General features: G+C 51.5%; 1 protein-coding gene across 2 annotated transcripts in view; it reads right to left on the bottom strand.

Moving 5' to 3' along the window:
- Nucleotides 1–15,366, bottom strand: part of LOC144093704 (uncharacterized) — a 94,307-nt gene that overhangs the window by 31,197 nt on the left and 47,744 nt on the right. The window contains exon 1 of one of the 2 annotated variants that reach the window (XM_077627310.1): nucleotides 13,092–13,446. The exons of the other annotated variant lie outside the window; for it this stretch is intronic. The gene's annotated coding sequence lies outside the window, so the exon portion shown is untranslated. Of the gene's footprint in view, nucleotides 1–13,091; nucleotides 13,447–15,366 lie in introns of those variants that run through there. 2 annotated transcript variants of the gene reach the window in all.

The following is a 15,366-nucleotide window of genomic DNA, read 5'->3' as shown; positions in this document are numbered from 1 at the left end:
CCCCAATCCACAATCCAAGTCAATATTTGTTTTCGCTGACGCCGTTTGAGATGCTTCGTACAGTCGTAAACCGTAACAAAGGAAAAAAAAAAACTGACAGGACGATCATGAAACCTGACGCAAGAAAGCTGCGCCTGTAGTTTGATTTACCCTCGATGATTACTTTGATGCTTTTAGTCTAATGAATAATAATTGGTTTTTCGGGGAAAGGAAATGGCGCAGTATCTGTCTCATATATCGTTGGACACCTGAACCGCGCCGTAAGGGAAGGGATAAGGAGGGAGTGAAAGAAGAAAGGAAGAAACAGGTGCCGTAGCGGAGGGCTCCGGAATAATTTCGACCACCTGGGGATCTTTAACGTGCACTGACATCGCACAGCATACGGGCGCCTTAGCGTTTCTCCTCCATAAAAACGAACCCGCCGCGGTCGGGTTCGAACCCGGGAACTCCGGATCAGTAAACGATTTTATTTTTCTGAATGAACGATGCGTTTGCTCTAATGAAGGGTAGAGATGGGTGGGGATGGGGTAGGGAGGTAGATCGAGCGGTAGTCATCCCCCTAGCTAAGGGGGTGCTGTGGATACGCAGTTGGGTGGTGGGAGGTGCTTCTGGAGAGTGAACGCTTCACGCTTCGGCCGTCGACGCCACCGACACACGCTGGCGTTTTTGGGAGGTGACACTACTATTTCTATCGCAGTAATAATTTCTACTGACGTCTACACTAACGCAGCGGCTACAAACGACAACTGAACAGCGTGCTCAAAACCTCCTAGTTGGAATGTAAAAGTCCTTCCAGGCCTCGACACCGGGACAACGGTCACAGTAGTCGCAGTACGAACTGGGTTAACTAAATCTTCGATTCCCAACTGAACCCGCTGACGGTCCATCCTTGGGCAAGACAGTTAGCTTGTCTGAAACATTGCTGAAGACGTCTGACAAAATGAAAGGAGGGGGAAAGTAGTCCAAGGGCATTATTATACGGCGCATTGCATGCCTGAATGAGGCTGGATTCATTGAATTTTATTAAAGCAATAGAAAATGTGGTATTTTAGGCAGTGAGAAAGCTGACGACCCGACCCAGATAATGGTTACCGGAACATCATGACGTTTTTCACGGACTCTAACGCATCATTAATGGCAAAAAGAAAAGAAAAAGTGCTCCGACAGAAAAAAAAAGAAAGGTAATCACCTACGGAGTTTACAAATTTCAGCACCACAGTTTTATACGAATGACCCACATCTGGGATCAACTCTTCCGCACCTACTTTCTCTTAACTTGAAACACACTAGCGCAACCTTAGTGTGAATGCTGCATGCATTTGCGAACAACTACCCTTGCCGTCATGGACACACCACCACTCCGTGATGTCACGACAAGGGTTCCGTTGAAACGGAAGCGCATTTTCTGCGGCATATGTTGGCTGCCTGGTACCTGTTCGGAATGAACACAGCTTCAGAAACGCCGCTGACACCGCATTTCGCTCTAACCCTATTGATTTGACTTAATCTGAAAAGATAAAGCCTAGATATCAGAAAAAATTGTTCTCAAACCTCACACCAGCCACATTAATTTTTAAAAGCAATTTTCATTATTCGTCCCTACCCCTCTTCTCCAGTAGCATGTTTCTCCCCTAACCTCATTCCCTCAGCATACGCTACGTCGGCGGTTTTAAACACATCGTTGTCTGTTTGAATCAAAGAAAAAAATAAGAGGGAAAGGAAAGCGTAGTAGAGTAGATACCCTTTACCATCAGCGCGCCTCAGCCAAGCTATAGCAGGCTCGGAGATTCCTAAAAAATGTTTTTCTTCATCTCGACTAATATTCAGCTTTTTTTTTTTCAAACGAAAGCTTTACTGGCCGCGAACTTGCGATTTCGCCGTGGCCGCACTCCGAGGAGGCACATGACGTCACAACGCGCGCCTCACATATCTCGGTGGACACCCGAACCACGCTTACTTCTTTCCCTCCCTCCTTTACCCCTTCCTTTACGGCGCGGTTCGGGTGTCCACCGAGATATGTGAGACGGTTGCAGTGCTTTGTGCGCTCGCCGCGCCATCTGGCATGACGTCGCACCGCGCGGCTCGCCGCCGCCGCCGTTTGGTATGACGTCACACCGCGTTCCTCGTTGCGCTCGCCTCCGCTCGCTTCGCCAGCTGCGTTGCATGCCTGATAACATGTCGGATGATTGCAATGGATAGCTCGCGTGTGCCGCAACCACAGTTGTGTCGTCTTTAATGCGACAACAACATAGCTATAGACAACCAGACCAACCTGGACTTGCAATCAAGATTAACCAAAGCTAACCAAGCTATGCCTTAGCTTTCGCTACGTATGATGCTGGCATAGCCCAGCTAAGCCACTGCCATTTTTTTTTACGTATTTCTCTTCCCGTCTCCTCAGTTTGCCTTTAAAAATGTATCTTTCTACACTCTGCTTTCTTGACGTTTCGCATACGTCGTGTTCTTCAAGCCGGCCACTATAGCGGACGCAGTGAAGCCGGCCTGTATCAACCGATTACCACGCTCCACTGGCGAAGCGATTGCTTTCACATCAGACGGAGTTGTTTTCATCTAGGGAGAGACTGCAGCTAGGCTAAGCATTGATTTAGGTCATGGTTAAATTGCAGCGAGAGCGACTGCTCGAGTTTAGCTATAGTAGCCAAACGGATTTCCTCCTATCTCCAGTTCAAACTCGTTCGGCGCTTTATCCCAAGTGACACGCTGTTGTTTAGGAGCGGTTGGCTTATTACTAAGCTGCGACGTCTGCGTCCTCCCGGTGGCGTCTACGAAGTTCTCTTTGTTGCACATTCTTTCAAGTGCAACATGTGTGAGCTTCATTAGCACTTTCGGGCCCTTGTTGCATTTTTCTCGCACAACTTTGTTAGGCCATTTATCAGACTTAACACCTCACCATTTCACATCTTACATCATTTCTCGCCGATGCCGTTTGGTAGGCACTTAATGGCCACATTTTATGTTCTCTCCCCCCCCCCCCCTTTTATTTCTCTAATTTAGCCTTTCCCGCGCTCCTCTCCTTCCGTCTTCACCTCCCAAATTCCATTCCCCACGCAGAGTATAGCATGCCAGCGATTTTTAAACGTCGGCTAAATCCTCTGCTTTTTCATTAAAGGGTTTCTCTCTCTCTCCTCGGACCCTTGACGGCAGGCCCGGCATTAGCAGCCGAGAAGTCTGGAGAAGTCCGGAGTGGTAGCTAATGCACCTCCGCGCTGTGATCTCATTAGCAGCCGCTAGCATCCCGCATACTGTGTGTTCTCGCAGTGTTGTAGGCGGTACCAAAAAAAAATTAACTAGATACGTTACTAGTTACGGTAAAAAAAGGAAAGCGTTACCGCCCTACGTTAGGTACAAAAAAAAATGTAACGCGTTACCGTTACCGAAAAATAGTACCACACGTTACTATTCCGTTACTTCATAGCCACAAATTTTAATTAGTGCGTCTTCGCTGCAAGAACTCACCATAACAGTTTTATAAAGCTCATATTTCTCATAAAAATTAAAGCCGAAGCAACGATTTTACACGAAATCCTGATTTAACGAGAGTACTTTGCACAAATATGGAGGAGCTCAGCAATGCTATAGTAGCCTAAACATGTGATGGCTTTGAACTCTGTGGCACATGGTGAAGCCATTTTCTGACTGTGACATTAAATACAAAATAACATTTCATCATCAATTCTAATTTCGCAAACCACACACCGCTGAACTCTCAACATATTTACAGTAATTTTGAAAAATGTAATGTTCCAAAATGCTCGGCATGCTTCCACTCTTGAGAGTGATGCGTGTGTGAGTGGTTCGGGAAGCGGAGGTAGCTGAAGGCAAGTGTGTGAATGCGTGTTCGTGCACGTGTTTTATGGGTATCTGACTATTTTTTTTTCACTTGGGCTCGTCGTCAAGGCCAGGTATTTTCTGGCATGCAACAAGGGTCGTCGAGAGCACCTGTGCATTTTGTTTATTTGCAACATCACTTTAGGCGCTTTTTTTCTGAAAAAGAGGCGGAGGGGGACAACTGGAATAAAAATTAACTAGTAACGTGACACCTCACATTACCGAAAAATGTTAACGTAAGTACGTTACCCGTTACAGTTCCGAATTGGTAACGAGTACATTACTAAGTTACCGAAAAAAGTAACGCGTTACCGCCAACATTGGTTGCTCCTGACGGCGATGTCAAACAGCTGTGCGCCGCGGACCAGCTTCACTGAAGCTTTGCGTCGGCAGACTCTTCATAAACTGTACGATAAACAGCTCTCGCTGTAAAAGGAGGAAAAATTCATATATAACGCCCACTGGCCATTTTCAAGACCAAACAGCGAATGAATTATTGGTTTTTTTGTATGCGAACCTGTGAGACTAGGTCTCGCCGCCACTCACTTCCAAGCGGTGTTCCCATTACTGACGTCACGAGTTTGAACCGGATTGTGGAGAGCACAATATATATATATATATATATATATATATATATATATATATATATATATATATATATATATATATATATATATATATATATATATGTGTGTGTGTGTGTGTGTGTGTGTGTGTGTGTGTGTGTGTGTGTGTGTGTGTGTGTGTGTGTGTGTGTGTGTTCCATGGTGAACTCCAATTCTGTCAACAATGAATTCGTATTTTGTTGCTGGACGGACGTCAACAGAGCCACAAAAAGCGAAACAACTGATTTTGACTAAGAACAAAAAATTGGGTCGATTTGTCCCCACAGTCAAACCACAGTCAAATGGCGTCAAACCTCTGCACTCACATCGTTCCTGCTCAGCAGATTCAGCGAACTTAACAATCTCAAGGTCCGCAGCAGAGTTTCAGGTTTACACGTTTTTATTGACGGAGAAATGTTACAGAGGTTTCTTGGAAGCAGCGCGCTCTCGGAGTGCTCTGCCACGTGCGTTGCCCAATTCAGACAACGTCACACAGAGAAGCGTCAAGAAATACTGCCGAGAGTCGAACGAAGGGCTTCAGGCTGACCGGCTGTGCCCCCACTGTCGACCAGGCGCGCCCACGACCCATGAGGGCATCAAGGGCTCGCCCACAGTGCTCGCCCGCAAGAATCTGCAAAGACCACAGGGAACGGCCACACGAAAGAGGGAGGGGAGTGCAGCCTGAGGAGAAGGGGGCAAAGCGCGCTCGGAGAGGTGCCTGCGCGGCGCAGCGCCAAGCATTCCCCCCTCCTCTTCTTTCAAACGGCCGCCGACGGCGCGTGCAGTACGCACACACTCACGCAAGACGAACGCGGCGCGCGTGGCCCGGCAACCGGACGTCGTGGCCCGCCTGCATTCCTGACCAGAGGCGGGGGGGGGGGGGGGGGGGAGGAGGCGAAATGGCAGGCAGCACGCGCTCGCCGTCACCTCCGACCCGGGCGCACGCGACCTTTGACCTCGCGCGGCGGAGGAGCGTGTGGGGGCGGCACGCCGCGGTCGGCCACCGATCAAGCCCGCCTCGCTCCTCCCCCTCCTCTTGCTCCGCTGTGGTGGCTAGCGCGCGCTCTCGAGCAGCGCCGAGCGCGTTAGCACTGCGCCGCTGCGTTGGGACTCGCAGTTAGGTGCAACGCTGTTCATCGGACAGCGCCCGTGGGGTTCAAGCTTTTCCATCCGGTCGGAAATAGGGTGCCTGGAAAACTAGTGGCGGCAGTCCACAGTCGCCCGTGCTACCTGGATCTGTTTAAAAACGCACCGGAGCAAGGCTGCGAGGGTCGCGCTGATATCGGCGCAATGGGAACTCAAGTCGGCATGCGCGGCCTGCTAGTTCAGACACACGGTTACACCGCTGCTAATTTACACACACGGTCGCAGCGCAGCTAGTTCACACAGCTGCATGTCTTGACACACTGTTACACCGCTGCTAGTCAACACAGCACACGGTTAGACCTTCGCATTGTCGAATGCAACAAGCAGCATGTGAACACTCAAACCCCAGAATCACAAGCGCTGCACACAACCGTAGCGACTGCACGCGGGCCTCAAACATCGCCCTGCGCGTTCGAGACGCGAGAAGGCACGAGGGGGCGGCGGCGGGGATGCCATAATCACCTCGCGGCTGGCGAACTATGCGACTCGGCTGCGTGCCGACCGCCGCGGTGCAGCACGCCCGCTCTTTTCATTATTCATCTTTTTTTTTCCCCCCGCATCTCAGCCCGCGAAGAAGCCGGACGTCCATCCGCGCGATAAGCGTGCTGGGCTGTTTGTACACGAGCGCGTGAACCGGCAACGGCGGACCTTCGGGGCGGACGCATGCTATACCCGGCGCCCAAGGCAGGCCGCTTATATAGCAGCCAGGCCAGCTGGCGCCACGAATCGTGCGCCGTTGGCGAGTTCGCGCAACGAGCCTCGCTCATGCTGAACAAAAGGGCCGCAGAACAAACCATGTCGGCCATATAAGAGCGGCCGGGTGGGCTGTGCTCGCTACAAGCCGCGCGCGCGCGTGAGCGCGCCTGTCTCGATTCTCGGCGGCGGGCGCACCGTTCTCAACCACCGCGCAATGCTGTGCGCAGCAACGTGCGCCGGGGCGAAGCTCGCTCAGCAAATTGAAAAAAAAAAAATGGCGCTGCTCTCGAAGACCGCAGCAAACAGAAGGAAACTCTACTGAACATATGCCCCAAGTCCGGGGCAGGGTTATATGAGTCTAGGGTGGAGTTTGTCTGAATTGGTACGAGCACAACTTTTCATCGATCGCCCTAGAAGAACACAAGTTTCAAGCGCTTTCCCGAGCAAACTATACCAGTCCAAACAAACAACGATGATGATACTTTCGAAGAAGGCACAAGCTGTGTGTTGTGTCCTGTGCATACCCCTTTCGCCACGGATACTGCTCACCTGGCTTCGGAGACTTTACTCGGTAGCGACAACTGCAGCAGATCAGCTAATCGTCGCACCTACAGATGGCGGCGCGTTACAAAAACTTCGATTCAGAGCATGCTTATTACAGACTGGGCACGGATTTTCCGAAGGAATGTTTTGCGAGGGCGTGCGCACAGCAAGGAGGGCGCTCAGCGAGACCCCTGGGCGGAGGAGGGCCCTTCCGTGGTCGTTTAATGCCGACCCGAGGCAGGCCAGCCGAGTCCACCGCCCGCGCGCTGGTCACGGGGTCAAGCGGGCCCCAGAAGGAGAAAGGCCCGATAGTATCTGCGGCGCGATTATAATGGCTCGCCGGCTAGGTCCGGTACGGCGCCGCAGCAGACCTTTCGCTTCACCCCCCGTCCTGGACCTCCTGGCAGAACCAGCCGCAACAAAAGGGCAAACCTCACGGTCGCCATCGTCATTACGCGCATGCGCGCGCCTCCAGATCACCCGAGTGGAACAGCACCGCAGGAATGCGGGGAGAGAAAAAAAAAAGGGGGGGCCTTCAGCGGCACTGACTGCGCACTGCCTGGCATTGCCTCGTGGCGGTCTCCGGAGGAGACTGCAAACGATGTTGCCAGCGTGCTGCCCATGACCATGTAAGAGCAAACATGGGAACGCCTGTTCAGAGACTTCTCAGACGATTTAAACAGAGGCTCCTCGCTCTAGTATACAATTCAAGAGCATCGGTATGCAATCACCTGGTTTCTTCCAACCATTGGCAGAGCGAAAAAAAGAATAACCAGGGAGTGAAAACGGTAGAAAAGAAGGGAAGCTAGGCACCTGTGAAAAAGATAAAAGAAAGGAAAAAGGACAGCGTGAAATTAGTGATAAAGGGAGTGAAAGAAAAAAAAAACAACTCGCATGACGGTTACCGCTGTGTAACGCGAGATTCGATGACTGCTGTCAAGGTATTACTTTCCTTCCTTCTTCCAGGGTAACCAATCTGCGAGTGGTTCCCGTGACAACCACCCCCGGTTGCGCATTCCTGCGCTCTCGCCATGCCCTCCTCCTTCCATAGTAACCACCCTCCAGATGGTTCCCGCAGTGACCACCTCCCGGTTTTGCACTCCGCTCTCGCCATACTCTCCTTGAACGGTGACCCCCATGCCGGGTGGTTCCAGTGGCAGCCCCTCTCCGGATGCGTAGTCATAGGCTCTCGCCAAACCCTCCTCTTTCAACGGTTGCCACCCGGAGGAGAGAGGGTGGCTCTCTTGGCAACCACCCTGTGACTGGGCTTTCTTCACACTCGCCATACCCTCTCCTCCCACAGTAACTCCCGTGGCAATTACATCCCGGTTTTGCACTTCGCTTTGGCCGAACTCTCCTTCCACGGCAACTCTCTCCCTTCCAAGGTAGCCAACCTCTGGGTGGGTCCCGTAGCTTCTCCTCTCCGGGTGCGCATTCTTACGCTCTCGCCGTACCCTCCTCCTTCGAAGGTTACCACTTGGAGTGTGGTGGCAACCCCCTCCAGTAGCGCATTCCCCACACCCGCCATTCCCTCCTCCTGCCATGGCAAACCTCCTGCTTCTTGCACCGTAGCTAACCTCCGGATGGTTACCGTGGTAACCACCCTCCGACTACGCATTCCTCCGCTCTCGTCATGTCCTCCTCATTCGATGGTAACCACCCTCCAGACTACTCCGCTGGTCATCCCCCCGCGGTAGCGCACTTCTCCCATCTCGCCATACAATCCTCCTTCATTCCAAGTTAGCCACCCACAGGTTAGGCGGACTACTAGTACTACTACTACTGCTGCTACTACTACTACCACACCGACGCGAAGCCCAAGGACGGGCGTTAAACAGCTGTCACTGTAAAAGAAAGGAAGCCGTTCTGAAGGAGCGGGAACAGTGCAGTGAATAACAGCGGAAGCAGAGTAAAAATACAGTGCTGAGAGAGTGAAGACCGATAAGAAAAGAAGCTGTGTTCCCCTTAACGCTGGCTTTCACGCCGTCCAAGCTTTTCCTCAAGCGCGGCGAGTCCACGAAACGTCCCTGTGCTCTCTGCAAGCAGCACCCTTCACTGGAGCGTCCACTGGGAAGCCATTTTCTCTGCCTGGCTGTCTAAGCCGTGAAAACCAGGAGGAGGGGGATAAACTTCGTCGACCAAGGTAGCAGTTGGTTTGGGGTTATAGCCCCATCAAGTGGCCATGAGCCCATGGCGTCCGGCGACTTCTAGGGCTCTTGTCACAACCCGGATCTGTAAAACCCGACTCCTCGCGGCCGCCTTTCAGACGAGGCAGTTCAAAGATGGTCTCTGCCTACAGTCGGCCGTCCATCCGTTGTCACCCACTTCTTGGTTTCGACGACTTTGCATTGTTCTCTACAAAAATGTTTGTTCCTTCTTTTTTTTTCTCCGCACGCAAGTACGGTTCACAATATCCCGAGCTGGACTTTCGAAACACCCTCTTCCAAGGCCACCTGAACCCTCCAAATCGCGGCGCTATCTTCGCATACCAGACAAAGCCCTCGATGTCGGCGAGCCTTGTCGCTCGTACTCGATATAACGCATACCGCATACATCGCAGGCACCAGATACCAGCAATCCCCCCCAGCTCTCCGGCTGCCCCCCTATCTCGCGAAGAAATCAAGCTCCGTCTTGGCCCAAGCAGAAAACATTTCATCCGCGCGCGGTGTACCATCCGCTCTGCTCCTCCTCCTCTTCCACGCGGGGTCTCCCTGTTATTACCTTTCTCTACTTCTTTTTGCGCTCGTGTGCGCGGGGCATTAATAACAGCAACGCGCGTAAGCCACTCGCATACACGGCCACGCATCATCACCGCCACGGGGCGACGGCGGCGCGCCCAGCACGCGCCTTCGCCCCCCTCCGATAGGCGGCTGCACCCCCGATTCTTCACCGCCCCCCCCCTCCCCCGCCCTCCCCGCATTCCAATGCAGACACACGCCGGTGGTGCTTTCCTGGCCTGCCTGCCCGCTGGAGGCATTTTTTTTATTTTTGCTTCTTTCGGCCTGTGCCGTAGAACAGCCACGTGCTTGCAGCCTTGTCCGGAGGATATGGCTGCCTGTTTTCTCTTTAAACTTTTCTTTCGTGGGTGGAGTAGGGAAGAAGGGCGTCGTGAATTTCGGTCCGTCTCAGCTCTTGAGACGCGACAGGAGGCTGGGCGGGCAGCTAGCTTCGGCTCTTCCTTCGGGTACTTTACAGCGCTGCACGTCGACTCGCTGGGGCTGCATCGAAAACGACGGTCGCACGTTGCACGGCTTCGCATCTAGTTTTATTATTTTCTTTCGCTTCATGCAGGTTATAGTTTCTGCTTTCTTTTTAGTTTCTCTCGCGGATTCGGCGGCAGAATTTTCCTGCATGCCTCGGAAACCAATTCACTGCACCGGTTGGAGGCGAGTATATATGGTGCAGCCGTGTAAAACACACAATACGGGACGTGCACATTGATGACCAGTGATTACAGCAGGGATAACCGCCTTCAAAACTTTACGCAAGGCGACCCTGTATACGAAATTTAATTTCTTTGCATCCAGCGCGTACTGCTTGAGCCTTAATATTGAGTGCACTACGTGATTTGAAAAAAAAAAATACAATTAGGCCGAACACATTCATTCCAGGATATATGAAAGAACGGCGACGAAGTTAACTAATTTTTTTTTTCGCTGCAAGATATACAACCTCCTAGCTAGAGACGTACGTACACGGTGAAACCGACAGTTTTCTGCCGTACAAAAAAAAAACACACCTAAAAAATAACCGAGATAACAGCAAGTTTGCGTAACGCTTCGACTAGTAGCGATGGCATTGCACGTCTCCTTCGCAACTTAACATTTTCACCCGCCGGGCTACGAGGTTCAATGCATATGGCGTTCGGCTGCTGAATCCAAGGTTGTCGAAGGCCGCAGCTGCGACAGTCCTGGTTCGATGGAGGCGAAATGCAAAAGAAGTCCGTGTGCTGTGCGACGTTATAAGCGGTGTCAACGCACGTTAAAGAAGCGCAGATGGTCTAGAGTAATCCAGAGCCCTCCGGAGTGCTTCATAGCCCAGGTGCAGTCTTCGGACGTCAAGCTGCATATTCCAGTTTTTCTTTTTTAAGCTCATTTCTGGTAGGTGCAGCTAGATCATTTCTCCTAGGTACCGCGCAGGATAAAGCTATGCAAGAAAGCCCACGTCGTGTAAGCAAAGCGAGTAAGGTGGTCCTTACTCCACTTTTTCAGGATTCCGCAATATTCAAGGATTCAAACTATATAGGCTGTAGGTGAAGCATGCAGTTTTTTTTTGCGCTAGTGTTAAAAATTGTGACGTAATCGCCTAGTACATCTCACAGCGTCAAAATAGAGAGATGGATGGGTTAAGCCTTTATTTCCACCGATGTAGGAGGCCCCCTACTGAGCTAGTTAGCCGCGCAGTCCAAACGGACCGCCACACGCAGCGGCCACAGTGCGACAACGCTTTCAACCGCTGCCACTTCCACACTAGCGGTTGGCTCGTTCTCTGATTCATTCACCCTCAGCGTCCGCATGTCCAGTAAGAGTCAGTTCACCGATGTGGAAACTTTCATAGCCTTGACTACTTTCTTTCTTTCGTTTCGCTGTTGTATTTCTGCGAGTAAGGCAACCCTGCCCCAAGTGCAAGCTTTCTTCCTTTCTCATCTTCCAGTTTATTTCTGCGAGTACGGTAAGCCCGCCCGAAGCGCAAGCTTTCTTCTCCGCAATGCACGGCTGCTTCCCGGCGAAAGCTGCCGTCCAGAGAAAGGGAAGAGGAAACGATGCGCGCAGCGAGCCAGCCCCGCATCTCTCCCCCTTCAGCACACACACCCATCGCGGGCAGCACAAGCGCGCGGTTCCGTTGACACCGCGAACAACCAGCGAGAGCGCGTATAACCATTAACCAGCGGACCAGAATGGCTTTTAGCGCGCCCCACAAGAGGCGGACGCCGCGCCGCACGCGCCAAATTGATTCTCCTCTCCAAAGCGCACCGCCCCCCTCCCCACGGTTCAATCCCCTCCACTTCGAAACTCCGCTTTTTGCGCCTGTGTGTGCTTTCAGCAGTCGAACAACAACACAGAAGTCACTTTTCAGTCCTTGACGACGTCTAGCTCTAGGCCTCAGCCGTTTCTACGCGTGCGCATCACTATTTTCGTGACAACCCTGCTCCTGCCTCAACAAGGCGATCTTCGTGCGCTTCATTTGCACGAATTAATTTGCTTTATTTTTACACAGGCATTTTTAAATGCGAGCAGGGCTGTCGACTGTTCCTGCGAGGCGACATGCGGAACTGTTGGCAACAACGAACATACCCTACTGAGCACGTATACAGACACGGGCGATATAAAGGGAAACATTTGATACACGGATCCCTTGTCACTTTATATATTAATTAAAATGCAGCACAGCTGTGAAATACGACAGGAGGTTTTGCAGCAAGGTTGCACTCAAAAGAAAAATTAGCTTTTACTTTTGCACTGAATTTGAAGGAGCCTAACTAAAGGGAACGTGTGCCGAGACATTAGGATAAAACAAGAATCACTCTTCTCGCTATTAGCGTGAGAGTAACTGTCGACTACGTGCTAATAATGTGTTTCTTTCCACTCCATCTACTCCAGCCTTTACATGCAGCAAACATGAAGGAGTAGCCTTACATGCTCGAGACCGGGGAATAAAAACCACGTCGCAAGAACTGGAGCGCGGCTGCTGTTTGCTGCTCTAGCGTGCTGCTTCCTGAGTAGTGGTCGCGGTGTCACATCGGCAGCCTGCAAATGCAGACACCTGTCCTGCGTGTGTTTGTGAATAAGCTTGATTATCGACGCACGTCACGGAGTCCGTCGCATTATATACGATCACGATTAGCAGGAAGTCACAACGATGACAACCGGTGAATTCAGTTTCGGATGCCGATTTCATCCATCGGCATCACTTGTGAGGAAGACAGATCGAGACAAATGACCAGCTTAATAGACACTTGAGCCAAGACTAGCAGCTCGCGAAGGTCTTTGTAGCATTACCGAGTATTGGTAACCGTCTCCGTACAAAGCAATAGATAAAGGGTACTTCTCACCCCCGATACAGTAGCAGCACAGTGCTCGCATAAAAGCGTGCGTTCAAAATCATAGCCCGACTCTGCACAACGACAGCGCTCAAAGATCGAGACAACTTTGCAAGCAAGGTTTCTGACCTCGGGCCGGAACGCCCATCCTGTCCATCTACAGGCGGGACTTGTCTTGAAGCGCGTAGCAAAGTTGTGCCGACTTCACTCACCGCCTGACGGAGGTCCCAGCCACGGTTCGTAGGACAGTTTCACGGCCGTTGCAACAACCGTCTACGGCGCAGGTATCCCTCCTCTGGAGCCGATGGTATGCGTCCGCAGTATCCTCCGCACTGTCGTCGAAGCGCGCATCACAGCGAAGAACGAGCACGGCGCACGCGAGGAAGAAGCCACAGAGTAGAAAGGAGGCCGAACAACCTTCAGCGGGACCGGCGCGCTGCCGCAACAGCCAGTGCTCGAAAGCGCGCTCTTTTTTGAGGGGCCTGCGGGAGCGCCCGCGAGGAGTGGACGATGCACACACACCACTGGCGTGAGCAGCGCTCTCCTCCGGCCGCCAAACTCTCACTCGGTCCGGCGCGCGGCTCGCCTCCTCTTTTCGGACAAGGCCGCCGCCGCCGCTACAGGGCGCCCTAGTCGACACGCCTTCTCTTCTTATTATTTACATGCGTGCCGATCGTCGCGCATGCTGTAGCCGCGTCTACGGGCTTCTGTTAGGACACAGGCCGTCGTAAGTTTATGGAACGCGACTTTGACGAAAAAAATTAGTTTATTTGAACCAGGTGTGCATTGCATTTCCCCTACTTCAGTAAAACGTTTATAGAGATCACTGCGGTAACCCGCATTGGAGTAATGCGAAAGCATTGACGCCCCCTTGGCACTCGTCGCCTCTCTTTGCTCCTCTTGGATTCTCTTTTCGTCTCCTTCTCCCTCTTCACCCCTCTCCGATTTTCCTTTCTCTCCTGGCGCCACGCTTTGGCTCCGTCCACACTTCCGGTTTTTCAAATTTGGCGCTACGCTGTAGCCCCGCCTACTTCTGGCGTTTTCAAATTTCGCGCCACTTTTGCTCTGGCCCCGCCCACTTTTTGAACATTTTTGGCTCTAATTAATTAACTACTCATCCAATTTTGAAAATTCTTTTTGCGAAATCAACCTCACGTCGTCCTCTATCGATCACAACCGTTTGTTTTGTGCTATCTCTTCTGAATTCCTCACAACTGCTGCGGACATGTCTTGCGTACACGATCGTTGTCCACATAGCCTAGCAAATGTGTCTATCTTTTTGCTTGAGAATGAACTGTGCACTCGGCAGTCGCCACAGTCGCCATGCATGCGAGGAGAGCGATGAAATTAGGTTTTTCTTTTTACCGCTAGTGTCGGATCTTATAAATTTTTGACGGTAGACGTAATGTTGCGTTTGATGTGACGTGCTATGCGTCGGCGCGAACAGGACTGCGCGACTTGCTCTTTGTGAGAGAAACTGAATGCGTTATATGCAGCACTCGACAAGTGGCGCCACTTGCGGGGAACTAAGCTAAATGCTCAGCTTTATAAGCGCAGCCGGGGTTTCCGCGACTACATAATTTGTATTGCATGTGATAATGGGGGGCGACCGTGCACACATATGAAGCCGCGGGCGATACCGGCGAAGCTTAACGAAAAAAAAAGAAAGCAAATAAAGAAAGCTGCCATGATCAGGAATCTATCAAAAAGCGCAGGCACGTACTTGACAAATAGAAATAAAATCAGATACAAGACAAAACAGCAGTGACTCCCGTCGAAAGGCGCAGAAATGGGTGCAGGTTTCGACGAAGTAATCGCTGTAAGTTGTAACTGAAGAATCTTGTGTCGTACCTCGTTCTAGACATGTTTTTCCCTGATATAAAATTTTTCTCCAGCTCCATTTTTGTTGTACTCAACGGCTACAATGTTGACAGCACTGATTTGTCAGTTTACCAGGGAACTCAGCTTTCCCATGGAAGTGAGGACAAGTGCTCTCATCGTTCCTTCGCCGAACCTTCCTTGTGGTGAAGTCCAACCTTGAAGCTCCCAACCTCGCTGGTCCTCGACTTTGTTCGCCGGGATCAGGCAGCACCCCAGATCGGAATAGGGATTCGAACCAGAGGCTTCCCGCACATGGGGCGCAAGCTTTACCTGCACGCCATTGCTGCGTCAGCAAGACCTTATGGAAGCACGCGGCCCCAACAATTTGTCACACTTTGGCCATCAGGAAAGGGAGAAGTGACCGAGAAAGAGAGCACACTCGTAAACGGACGCCCGAGCAGTCAATCCAGCGTTACATCAAAGGAAACGCCATACATCAATATGAGAAAAACCACAAGTCCCACATTTCACGAGCAACAGCACACCCTGTATATACGCGGGGGCCCTATATGCGTTCGTCCTCGTGGTATCTATCTTCCGCTTGTTTTAGTTTTTTTTTTTCCCCTCACGCTCGCAGTTTCAGACCGCCCTCCTCCATCCCGCCGG

This window comes from Amblyomma americanum, chromosome 6 (assembly GCF_052857255.1).
Source record: "Amblyomma americanum isolate KBUSLIRL-KWMA chromosome 6, ASM5285725v1, whole genome shotgun sequence".
NCBI classification, from domain to species: Eukaryota; Metazoa; Arthropoda; class Arachnida; order Ixodida; family Ixodidae; genus Amblyomma; species Amblyomma americanum.
This window is presented reverse-complemented; position numbering and strand designations above follow the sequence as displayed.